The sequence below is a fragment of the Drosophila ananassae genome, assembly GCF_017639315.1.
Source record: "Drosophila ananassae strain 14024-0371.13 chromosome 4 unlocalized genomic scaffold, ASM1763931v2 tig00000061, whole genome shotgun sequence".
NCBI classification, from domain to species: domain Eukaryota; kingdom Metazoa; phylum Arthropoda; class Insecta; order Diptera; family Drosophilidae; genus Drosophila; species Drosophila ananassae.
The window spans coordinates 6230001-6242500 of record NW_025319038.1 but is presented as its reverse complement, the minus strand read 5'-3'; the positions used below and the strand labels follow the sequence as shown (position 1 = coordinate 6242500).

General features: G+C 38.6%; 1 pseudogene; it reads left to right on the top strand.

Annotated features, from left to right (window-relative positions):
• Nucleotides 1-183: 183 nt before the first annotated feature.
• On the top strand, nt 184-7679 carry LOC123257786 (annotated as a pseudogene).
• The last annotated feature ends 4821 nt before the right edge of the window (nt 7680-12500 follow it).

Here is a 12500-nt window from a genome sequence, read left to right as displayed (position 1 = left end):
AATGAAGATATACAATTCTTTCTTTTTTCAATTCAAATAATACTGAGAAATGTCTAGCATAAAAAATATGAAATATTTTTCATCTGGAATTGTCTCTTATTTAAAGATGCGAAAATTGAAAATACATCTAATATATTGTTCTTCATAAAATAAAGATAATGTAAATAATATTATTGCTTTATACAACCTCAACTCATATGGGACTACCCCCTGAATTTAAGCATATTAATTAGGGGAGGAAAAGAAACTAACAAGGATTTTCTTAGTAGCGGCGAGCGAAAAGAAATCAGTTCAGCACTAAGTCACTTTGTCTATATGGCAAATGTGAGATGCAGTGTATGGAGCGTCAATATTCTAGTATGAGAAATTAACGATTTAAGTCCTTCTTAAATGAGGCCATTTACCCATAGAGGGTGCCAGGCCCGTATAACGTTAATGATTACTAGATGATGTTTCCAAAGAGTCGTGTTGCTTGATAGTGCAGCACTAAGTGGGTGGTAAACTCCATCTAAAACTAAATATAACCATGAGACCGATAGTAAACAAGTACCGTGAGGGAAAGTTGAAAAGAACTCTGAATAGAGAGTTAAATAGTACGTGAAACTGCTTAGAGGTTAAGCCCGATGAACCTGAATATCCGTTATGGAAAATTCATCATTAAAGTTATAATATTTAAACAATATTATACAAATAATGTGCATTTTTTCCATATAAGGACATTGTAATCTATTAACATATTAAATTTATCATAAAATATGGCTTATAGTTTATTCAAATTATTATGCTTGCATTTTAACATAGAATAAATGTCATTAATTTGATAAAGTGTTGATAGACTAATAAGAATACAGTGCGTTAATTTTTCGGAATTATATAATGGCATAATTATCATTGATTTTTGTGTTTATTATAAGCACTTGTATGATTAACAATGCGAAAGATTCAGGATACCTTCGGGACCCGTCTTGAAACACGGACCAAGGAGTCTAACATATGTGCAAGTTATTGGGATATAAACCTAATAGCGTAATTAACTTGACTAATAATGGGATTAGTTTTTTAACTATTTTATAGCTAATTAACACAATCCCGGGGCGTTCTATATAGTTATGTATAATAATATTTATATTATTTATGCCTCTAACTGGAACGTACCTTGAGCAGATATGCTGTGACCCGAAAGATGGTGAACTATACTTGATCAGGTTGAAGTCAGGGGAAACCCTGATGGAAGACCGAAACAGTTCTGACGTGCAAATCGATTGTCAGAATTGAGTATAGGGGCGAAAGACCAATCGAACCATCTAGTAGCTGGTTCCTTCCGAAGTTTCCCTCAGGATAGCTGGTGCATTTTAATGTTATATAAAATAATCTTATCTGGTAAAGCGAATGATTAGAGGCCTTAGGGTCGAAACGATCTTAACCTATTCTCAAACTTTAAATGGGTAAGAACCTTAACTTTCTTGATATGAAGTTTAAGGTTATGATATATTGTGCCCAGTGGGCCACTTTTGGTAAGCAGAACTGGCGCTGTGGGATGAACCAAACGTAATGTTACGGTGCCCAAATTAACAACTCATGCAGAAACCATGAAAGGCGTTGGTTGCTTAAAACAGCAGGACGGTGATCATGGAAGTCGAAATCCGCTAAGGAGTGTGTAACAACTCACCTGCCGAAGCAACTAGCCCTTAAAATGGATGGCGCTTAAGTTGTATACCTATACATTACCGCTAAAGTAGATGATTTATATTACTTGTAATATAAATTTTGAAACTTTAGTGAGTAGGAAGGTACAATGGTATGCGTAGAAGTGTTTGGCGTAAGCCTGCATGGAGCTGCTATTGGTACAGATCTTGGTGGTAGTAGCAAATAATCGAATGAGACCTTGGAGGACTGAAGTGGAGAAGGGTTTCGTGTGAACAGTGGTTGATCACGAGTTAGTCGGTCCTAAGTTCAAGGCGAAAGCCGAAAATTTTCAAGTAAAAATAAAATTTACTATATGTAAAAATTATATACTTGAATAATTTTGAACGAAAGGGAATACGGTTCCAATTCCGTAACCTGTTGAGTATCCGTTTGTTATTAAATATGGGCCTCGTGCTCATCCTGGCAACAGGAACGACCATAAAGAAGCCGTCGAGAGATATCGGAAGAGTTTTCTTTTCTGTTTTATAGTCGTACTACCATGGAAGTCTTTCGCAGAGAGATATGGTAGATGGGCTAGAAGAGCATGACATATACTGTTGTGTCGATATTTTCTCCTCGGACCTTGAAAATTTATGGTGGGGATACGCAAACTTCTCAACAGGCCGTACCAATATCCGCAGCTGGTCTCCAAGGTGAAGAGTCTCTAGTCGATAGAATAATGTAGGTAAGGGAAGTCGGCAAATTAGATCCGTAACTTCGGGATAAGGATTGGCTCTGAAGATTGAGATAGTCGGGCTTGATTGGGAAACAATAATATGGTTTATGTGCTCGTTCTGGGTAAATAGAGTTTCGATCATTTATGGTTGTAACTTGTTCCCCGGATAGTTAGTTACGTATCCAATTGTGGAACTTTCTTGCTAAAATTTTTAAGAATACTAGTTGGGTCAAACCAATTAGTTCTTATTAATTATAACGATTATCAATTAACAATCAATTCAGAACTGGCACGGACTTGGGGAATCCGACTGTCTAATTAAAACAAAGCATTGTGATGGCCCTAGCGGGTGTTGACACAATGTGATTTCTGCCCAGTGCTCTGAATGTCAAAGTGAAGAAATTCAAGTAAGCGCGGGTCAACGGCGGGAGTAACTATGACTCTCTTAAGGAGAATATGGATTTGATTGTGCAGAGGGGGTGCAATACCGTAACTCGTAAGCCATGCAATCAGATCAAGTCGACTCAAAACCTCCTCGTGGTATTCTCTGGGTGCCAGTATTTACTGGTAGCTGATTTGAGCGGCGAAAGGATCCTTGGGGTTACCGGCCCCCTGGAACCTTAAAACAAATTGGTGCAACTGAAGATAACGAGCCTCGGAACCTAAATCGTTTTGTAAGAGGAGAATCCACGGCTTCCAGCCTGGATAGCACACAATTTGGAACCAGTGCAGAGGTTAACCTTGCAGGGAGGGTGCCCTGTACGATATGTGAAATGACGTTCAGCTCCAAGAGGGGTTTGGGCGTTCACATGTCACATCGGCACAAAGACGATCTTGATGCACAACGTCTTCGTGTCGATAAAAAGGCAAGGTGGTCAGAGGAAGAAACCTTGATGATGGCGAGAAAGGAGGTTGAGCTTGCAGCAAGTGGTGTACGATTTCTTAATAAGAAGCTAGCGGAGATTTTCACCCACCGCAGTGCCGATGCGATATCTTCGTATCGGAAGAGGAGTGAGTACAAGGCAAAACTAGAGCAGATAAGGGGGCAATCCGTTCCCACCCCAGAAGCAGAAGAAATCAACACCACACAGCGCCGCCCTAGTAATAGCGAGCAAAACCGACGAGTACCAAGATCAGAAGGGGGACCAATCGCACCAACCGAACAGACGAACAACGAAATCCTTAGGGTACTACAGGGTCTAGCACCTGTAGTATGCTTACCCCGGTGGAGAGCCGAGGTCCTGCAAAATATCGTAGATAATGCGCAGGTCTCGGGACAGGAAACCACTCTCCAAAGTTTATCCAGTTATCTCATGGAAATTTTTCCGCCACGGAATGAACCGCACATTCTGACGAGGCCCCGAACGGAGCCTCGAAATATGAGACAACGTAGAAGGCAGCAGTACGCGAGGGTTCAGCGTAACTGGGATAAACATCCGGGGCGATGCATAAAGTCCCTACTGGAGGAAGATGATGAGTCGGTGATGCCAAACCAGGAGGTCATGGAGCCATATTGGAGACGGGTAATGACTCAGCCTAGCTCAAGCTCGATAAAACGCGACATGTTTAACATGGAGCATTCACTCGAGAGGGTATGGTCCGCTGTGAACCAGCGCGATCTTAGGGCCACAAAAGTCAAACTATCTAGTTCTCCAGGCCCGGACGGGATCACTCCAAAAACTGCCAGGAGTGTCCCCGAAGGCATTATGCTTCGCATAATGAACTTGATCCTCTGGTGCGGGAATTTGCCGTACTCTATCCGTCTGGCCCGAACCATCTTCATTCCGAAGAAGGCGACGGCAAATCAACCGCAAGACTATCGTCCTATTTCAGTCCCCTCGGTTATAGTTAGGCAACTAAATGCCATTTTGGCTTCCCGGTTGAGCGCAGCCATCAACTGGGACACGCGTCAGCGAGGGTTCCTACCTACCGATGGGTGTGCTGATAATACGACGATTGTTGATTTAGTTTTGAGGGAACATCATAAGCGATTTAAATCGTGCTACATCGGGACCCTCGATGTTAGTAAGGCCTTTGATGCTGTAGCTCACGAAGCGGTCTACAACACATTGGCTTCATATGGTGCCCCGAAAGGCTTCATCAACTACTTACGGAAGGCGTACGAGGGCGGCGGCACAATGCTCGCTGGGAACGGGTGGGTTTCAGAGGCGTTCATTCCTGCCCGAGGAGTGAAGCAGGGTGACCCTCTGTCTCCCATACTATTCAACTTGGTCATTGACCGGTTGCTTAGGTCCTTACCCAGTGAGATTGGTGCCAAAGTCGGAAATGCCATGACAAACGCAGCAGCATTCGCAGATGATATAGTCCTTTTTGCGGAAACTCCGATGGGGCTTCAAAAATTGTTGGACACCACCGTTTGTTTCCTTTCCTCGGTGGGTCTCACCCTTAATACTGATAAATGTTTCACGGTCAGTATTAAGGGGCAAGCCAAACAAAAGTGTACCGTCGTCGAACGGCGAAGCTTCTTGATTGGCGGGCGCGAGTGTCCTTCATTGAAGCGTACTGACGAGTGGAAGTACTTAGGGATTAAATTCACTGCGGAGGGGCGGGCCCGGTACGATCCAGCAGAGGACCTCGGTCCAAAGCTGTTGAGATTGACTCGGGCCCCCCTGAAACCACAACAGAAGTTATTTGCCCTTCGGACCGTCCTTATCCCACAACTCTATCACAAGCTGACCCTTGGGAGTGTGACGATAGGCGTTCTGAAGAAATTTGACAAATTAGTTCGATATACCGCACGGAAGTGGTTGGGGCTTCCGGTGGACGTACCAGTTTCTTTTTTCCATGCCCCCCACAAGAGTGGGGGTCTCGGGTTACCATCCTTAAGATGGACAGCACCAATGCTTCGACTAAAGCGTTTGAGCAACATAAAATGGCCTCACCTCGAGCGATCCGAGGTAGCCAGCTCTTTCGTGGAGGAAGAAATGCGGAGGGCCCGGGATAGGCTTCAGGCTGGAAGTGAAGAACTGTTAACCCGTTCGCAGGTAGATTCGTACTTGGCAAATAGATTGCACATGTCTGTTGATGGTTGCGGGCTCCGTGAAGCAGAGCGTTTTGCTCCGCAACACGGGTGGGTTAGTCAGCCCACGCGTTTGCTAACAGGAAAGGAATATACTGATGGAATCAAACTGCGGATAAATGCCCTACCCTCAAGGTCTCGTACTACGAGGGGAAGGCACGAATTGGGGAGACGGTGCCGTGCAGGATGTGATGCTCCCGAAACAACAAATCACATCTTGCAGCAATGCTATAGAACTCACGGGAGGAGGATAGCTCGGCACAACGGCGTAGTAAATTTTCTCAAGCGGGGACTCGAGCGAAGAGGCTGCGTCGTTCATGTTGAACCAAGTCTGCAGGGCGAAACCGGACTGAATAAACCTGACCTGGTGGCTATCCGACAAAATCGCATTTATGTGATTGACACTCAGATTGTGACTGACGGACATTCTCTCGACCAAGCGCACCAGCGTAAGGTCGGGAAGTACGATACACCGGACATACGGACGAATTTGCGGAGATCTTTCGGTGCCTTTGACATTGAGTTCCATTCCGCCACTGTGAACTGGAGGGGAATATGGAGTGGTCAATCAGTAAAACGGTTGATCGCTTCAGACCTCCTCAGCTCTGGTGATAGCAATATCATCAGTGTCCGGGTAATCAGCGGTGGTCTCTGGAGCTGGCGACAGTTCATGTATCTGTCGGGGTACACTCGCGATTGGACTTAGCCAATGCACGGGTTCCAGATTAAGCTTGCTGCCGAAGCATACCATCAAAATCGGCATAAAATTCGCTTAATAAAGGAGGTGGTTTTAGTACGTAGGCGTCCCGGGACTTGTCTCGGGATGAATCGTGCATGCGTATAATTGGGATCGATAACAAATACCAACTAAGTTATTACTAATATATCGAAATACATAAATATCCCGTCCTTACGTATCTTTGAAGATTTCCATCCTCAGCGAACAAAAAAAAAAAAAATAGCCAAATGCCTCGTCATCTAATTAGTGACGCGCATGAATGGATTAACGAGATTCCTACTGTCCCTATCTACTATCTAGCGAAACCACAGCCAAGGGAACGGGCTTGGAATAATTAGCGGGGAAAGAAGACCCTTTTGAGCTTGACTCTAATCTGGCAGTGTAAGGAGACATAAGAGGTGTAGAATAAGTGGGAGATATTAGACTTCGGTTTGGTATCGCCAATGAAATACCACTACTCTTATTGTTTCCTTACTTACTTGATTAAATGGAACGTGTATCATTTCCTAGCCATTATACGGATATATTTATTATATCTTATGGTATTGGGTTTTGATGCAAGCTTCTTGATCAAAGTATCACGAGTTTGTTATATAATCGCAAACAAATTCTTTAATGAGAGATGCATTTACTGTATTATTGATTTGAAAATTTGGTATAACTCCAATTACTCAGGTATGATCCAATTCAAGGACATTGCCAGGTAGGGAGTTTGACTGGGGCGGTACATCTCTCAAATAATAACGGAGGTGTCCCAAGGCCAGCTCAGTGCGGACAGAAACCACACATAGAGCAAAAGGGCAAATGCTGACTTGATCTCGGTGTTCAGTACACACAGGGACAGCAAAAGCTCGGCCTATCGATCCTTTTGGTTTAAAGAGTTTTTAACAAGAGGTGTCAGAAAAGTTACCATAGGGATAACTGGCTTGTGGCGGCCAAGCGTTCATAGCGACGTCGCTTTTTGATCCTTCGATGTCGGCTCTTCCTATCATTGTGAAGCAAAATTCACCAAGCGTTGGATTGTTCACCCATGCAAGGGAACGTGAGCTGGGTTTAGACCGTCGTGAGACAGGTTAGTTTTACCCTACTAATGACAAAACGTTGTTGCGACAGCATTCCTGCGTAGTACGAGAGGAACCGCAGGTACGGACCAATGGCACAATACTTGTTCGAGCGAACAGTGGTATGACGCTACGTCCGTTGGATTATGCCTGAACGCCTCTAAGGTCGTATCCGTGCTGGACTGCAATGATAAATAAGGGGCAATTTGCATTGTATGGCTTCTAAACCATTTAAAGTTTATTATTTATATTTTAAACGACAATGGATGTGATGCCAATGTAATTTGTAACATAGTAAATTGGGAGGATCTTTGATCACCTGGTGCCATGCTAGTTACATATGAAAACATTATTTAATACAATGACAAAGCCTAGAATCAATTGTAAACGACTTTTGTAACGGGCAAGGTGTTGTAAGTGGTTGAGCAGCTGCCATACTGCGATCCACTGAAGCTTATCCTTTGCTTGATGATTCGAAAATATATACACAAAGTGTTGTATATATATATTAATTATATATATTTTTTTTTAAATATATTTATTTATATATATATATATAACGCAGTGTGTATTGCACAGCGTTCGAGCGCTACAGGTAGCCAAATGCATCGTCATCTTATTAGTGACGCGCAAATATAAAATGTTGACAAGATGAATATGATATAAAAATATCATATATATAAAATGAAAAAAAAAATTTTTTTCATCAAAGTATAAGTCCGTAATATACGGACGGCGGGAGTTGTAATAACTTTTGCCTGGTAGCCCTTTGACTCGTCATCATATTAGTGACGCGCATGATTCAATTCATGAGATTCCTACTGTCCCTATCTAAACTTTTTTAAAAATATTAAAAATTTTTCCAAGTACAAAAATTTATGAATGGATTTGAATATACAAAATGTTAACACGATAATATTAATGTCTCTGCTGTATTGATAATATTAATATAATATTAAATCATCATATATATAAAATGAAAAAAAAAATTTTTTTTCATCAAAGTATAAGTCCGTAATATACGGACGGCGGGAGTTGTAATAACTTTTGCCAGGTAGCCCTTTGACTCGTCATCATATTAGTGACGCGCATGATTCAATTCATGAGATTCCTACTGTCCCTATCTAAACTTTTTTAAAAATATTAAAAATTTTTCCAAGTACAAAAATTTATGAATGGATTTGAATATACAAAATGTTAACACGATAATATTAATGTCTCTGCTGTATTGATAATATTAATATAATATTAAATCATCATATATATAAAATGAAAAAAAATTTTTTTTTTCATCAAAGTATAAGTCCGTAATATACGGACGGCGGGAGTTGTAATAACTTTTGCCTGATAGCCCTTTGACTCGTCATCATATTAGTGACGCGCATGATTCAATTCATGAGATTCCTACTGTCCCTATCTAAACTTTTTTAAAAATATTAAAAATTTTTCCAAGTACAAAAATTTATGAATGGATTTGAATATACAAAATGTTAACACGATAATATTAATATCTCTGCTGTATTGATAATATTAATATAATATTAAATCATCATATATATAAAATGAAAAAAAAAAATTTTTTTCATCAAAGTATAAGTCCGTAATATACGGACGGCGGGAGTTGTAATAACTTTTGCCAGGTAGCCCTTTGACTCGTCATCATATTAGTGACGCGCATGATTCAATTCATGAGATTCCTACTGTCCCTATTTAAACTTTTTTTAAAAATAAAAATCAAAATAAAACTTTTCCAAATAACGAATATTAAAATATTTTTATATGGATATGAAAATATTAAAATATTTTTATATGGATATGAAAATATTAAAATATTTTTATATGGATATGAAAATATTAAAATATTTTTATATGGATATGAAAATATTAAAATATTTTTATATGGATATGAAAATATTAAAATATTTTTATATGGATATGAAAATACGTAGTATAAAAAATACCACATTTTACGAAAGCGTAGTCAAAAAGGTATATATGGTAGGTGGTGTCAGCCTACCTATATAATATATGAAATATATTATATTAAATATATTAAACATTATTATATCGATATGAGCTAATATTGATATAAGTCCGCTATTTATATGAAAATAAAGAAATTATATGAATATAGAAATAATATTCATCAAATACTAAATATTAAAATATTTTTATATGGATATGAAAATATTAAAATATGGATATCTATCCGTAGTACAAAAAATACCACAATTTACGAAAGCGTAGTCAAAAAGGTATATATTTTTTTTTTTTTTTTTTTTTTTTTGTAAATCAATCAGAAGTTACATTTAAAATCTGTCCGCAGATATGGACAATAATTAAATTTAAGAATGGTTCCTTGACAGAAAGAATACAATATTTAACTAGGTGGAAAAATGCCACATTTTACGAAAGCTGTCTCTAATTTATTACTAATACCTCACTAGTCAGTCTCCTCCAGCCTGAGATCCAGAGGGTGAGCCGCTTCAATCTTCTCAATGTGGTACTGTTGTCAAGCAAGTTGATGGCCTGGGGGTTGGGATGTCGATCCAGCCTATCAACATATCTTGTGGCGAATCTCCGGACCTCTTCGCTGACCCATGGGACGCCTAGTTGGGCGTGGATGGTCATATTATCATGGTAAGGGTGGGCTCCAGACAATGTCCTGAGTGCCCTGTTCTGCGCAAGCTGGATGATCTTTCTATTGCTTGGACTCGCCGTTACCTATATAATATATGAAATATATTATATTAAATATATTAAACATTATTATATCGATATGAGCTAATATTGATATAAGTCCGCTATTTATATAGCTCATCAGCTGCAGCTTAGTCCTGTTCGCCTGAGTGGCAAAGGTCCAGTGGGTGGGTCCGTTTCAGCCTCCTTGTGGTGTAGCTGTTGTCCAGGAGATTGATGGCCTCAGGGTTAGGATGTCGGTCAAGCCTTTCCACGTACCTTTTGGCGAATCGCTGAACTTCTGCGCTCACAGATGGGACTCCCAGTTGGGCGTGGATTGTCGCGTTGTCGTGGAACGGATGAGCTCCAGTTAGAGTTCTTAGGGCCCTGTTTTGGGCGAGCTGGATGACCCTTCGGTTGCTTGAACACGCCGTCCCCCACAACTGAATGCCATAGGTCCAGACTGGCTTGACTATGGTCTTGTATATGAGGAGCTTAACTCCTAGCTTCAGCCTGGACCTCCTTCCAATCAGAAAATAAAGAAATTATATGAATATAGAAATAATATTCATCAAATACTAAATATTAAAATATTTTTATATGGATATGAAAATATTAAAATATGGATATCTATCCGTAGTACAAAAAATACCACAATTTACGAAAGCGTAGTCAAGCTGTCGTTGGAGACATGCAGAAGCCTCCTCCGGCGAGGTTGCAGAGGCCAGAAAAGCCGTGTCGTCTGCATATGTCGCGGCTAGAAGGCCCTCCTCTTCAGTGAAAGGTATATATGGTAGGTGGTGTCAGTATGGGGCCAAGTACACTGCCTTGCGGAACTCCAGCTTCTATGGGCCTGTACTCAGATCTTGCATCTCCGCTTCTGACCCTGAACTTCCTACCTATATAATATATGAAATATATTATATTGTGGCAGGTTCCTTTTGAGTTTCTCTCTCAGTCCAGGGTGCCAAATATATTAAACATTATTATATCGATATGAGCTAATATTGATATAAGTCCGCTATTTATACCACGATCCTATGGCATTGCTCGGGGGTGGAGTGGGAGCGCCTGAAAATAAAGAAATTATATGAATATAGAAATAATATTCATCAAATACTAAATATTAAAATATTTTTATATGGATATGAAAATATTAAAATAATCGGCCTGTATGAGGCGGGATTAGTTTCAGGCTTTCCAGGTTTGGGGATCAGGATGACCTCCGCCTGTTTCCAGCAAGTGGGGAAGTGTCCATTCTCAAGGCACGCATTATATATCCTAGTGAGTCTCCTTATGCCTGAAGGTGGGAGAAGCTTGACAGCGAGTGCCTCTATCCCGTCTGCACCCGGAGATTTTTTGGTGTTGAGACCTATCACTTCCTCCTGGATATCTATCCGTAGTACAAAAAATACCACAATTTACGAAAGCGTAGTCAAAAAGGTATATATGGTAGGTGGTGTCAGCCTACCTATATAATATATGAAATATATTATATTAAATATATTAAACATTATTATATCGATATGAGCTAATATTGATATAAGTCCGCTATTTATATGAAAATAAAGAAATTATATGAATATAGAAATAATATTCATCAAATACTAAATATTAAAATATTTTTATATGGATATGAAAATATTAAAATATGGATATCTATCCGTAGTACAAAAAATACCACAATTTACGAAAGCGTAGTCAAAAAGGTATATATGGTAGGTGGTGTCAGCCTACCTATATAATATATGAAATATATTATATTAAATATATTAAACATTATTATATCGATATGAGCTAATATTGATATAAGTCCGCTATTTATATGAAAATAAAGAAATTATATGAATATAGAAATAATATTCATCAAATACTAAATATTAAAATATTTTTATATGGATATGAAAATATTAAAATATGGATATCTATCCGTAGTACAAAAAATACCACAATTTACGAAAGCGTAGTCAAAAAGGTATATATGGTAGGTGGTGTCAGCCTACCTATATAATATATGAAATATATTATATTAAATATATTAAACATTATTATATCGATATGAGCTAATATTGATATAAGTCCGCTATTTATATGAAAATAAAGAAATTATATGAATATAGAAATAATATTCATCAAATATTAAATATAAAAATATTTTTATATGGATATGAAAATATTCATATATATACGACATATATGAAAATATATGAAGTATATGAGAAATTTGACGGAGGGAGAAAATGTATAGATAAATGACCGGTTTTACGTAAGCTGTGTCAAAAAGGTATATATGGTAGGTGGTGTCGGCCTACCTATATAATATACAATTATATATTATATTTGTATAAATTATATTATTAAGATAATATAGTTGAAACGTAAGTGTTATATTAATATTTCATTAATATGACAAGTTTCCAAATATTATCGTTAAACTCTGGAGCTTTTAAGTAAGCTGTGTCAAAAAGGTATATATGGTAGGTGGTGTCGGCCTACCTATATAATATATTAAATATATTATATAAAATATTAAATTGAAAATATTAAAATATTTTCATATGGAAATGAATATATATTGAAATGAATGTTTTAGTATATATAAGTCATATAAATGATAAA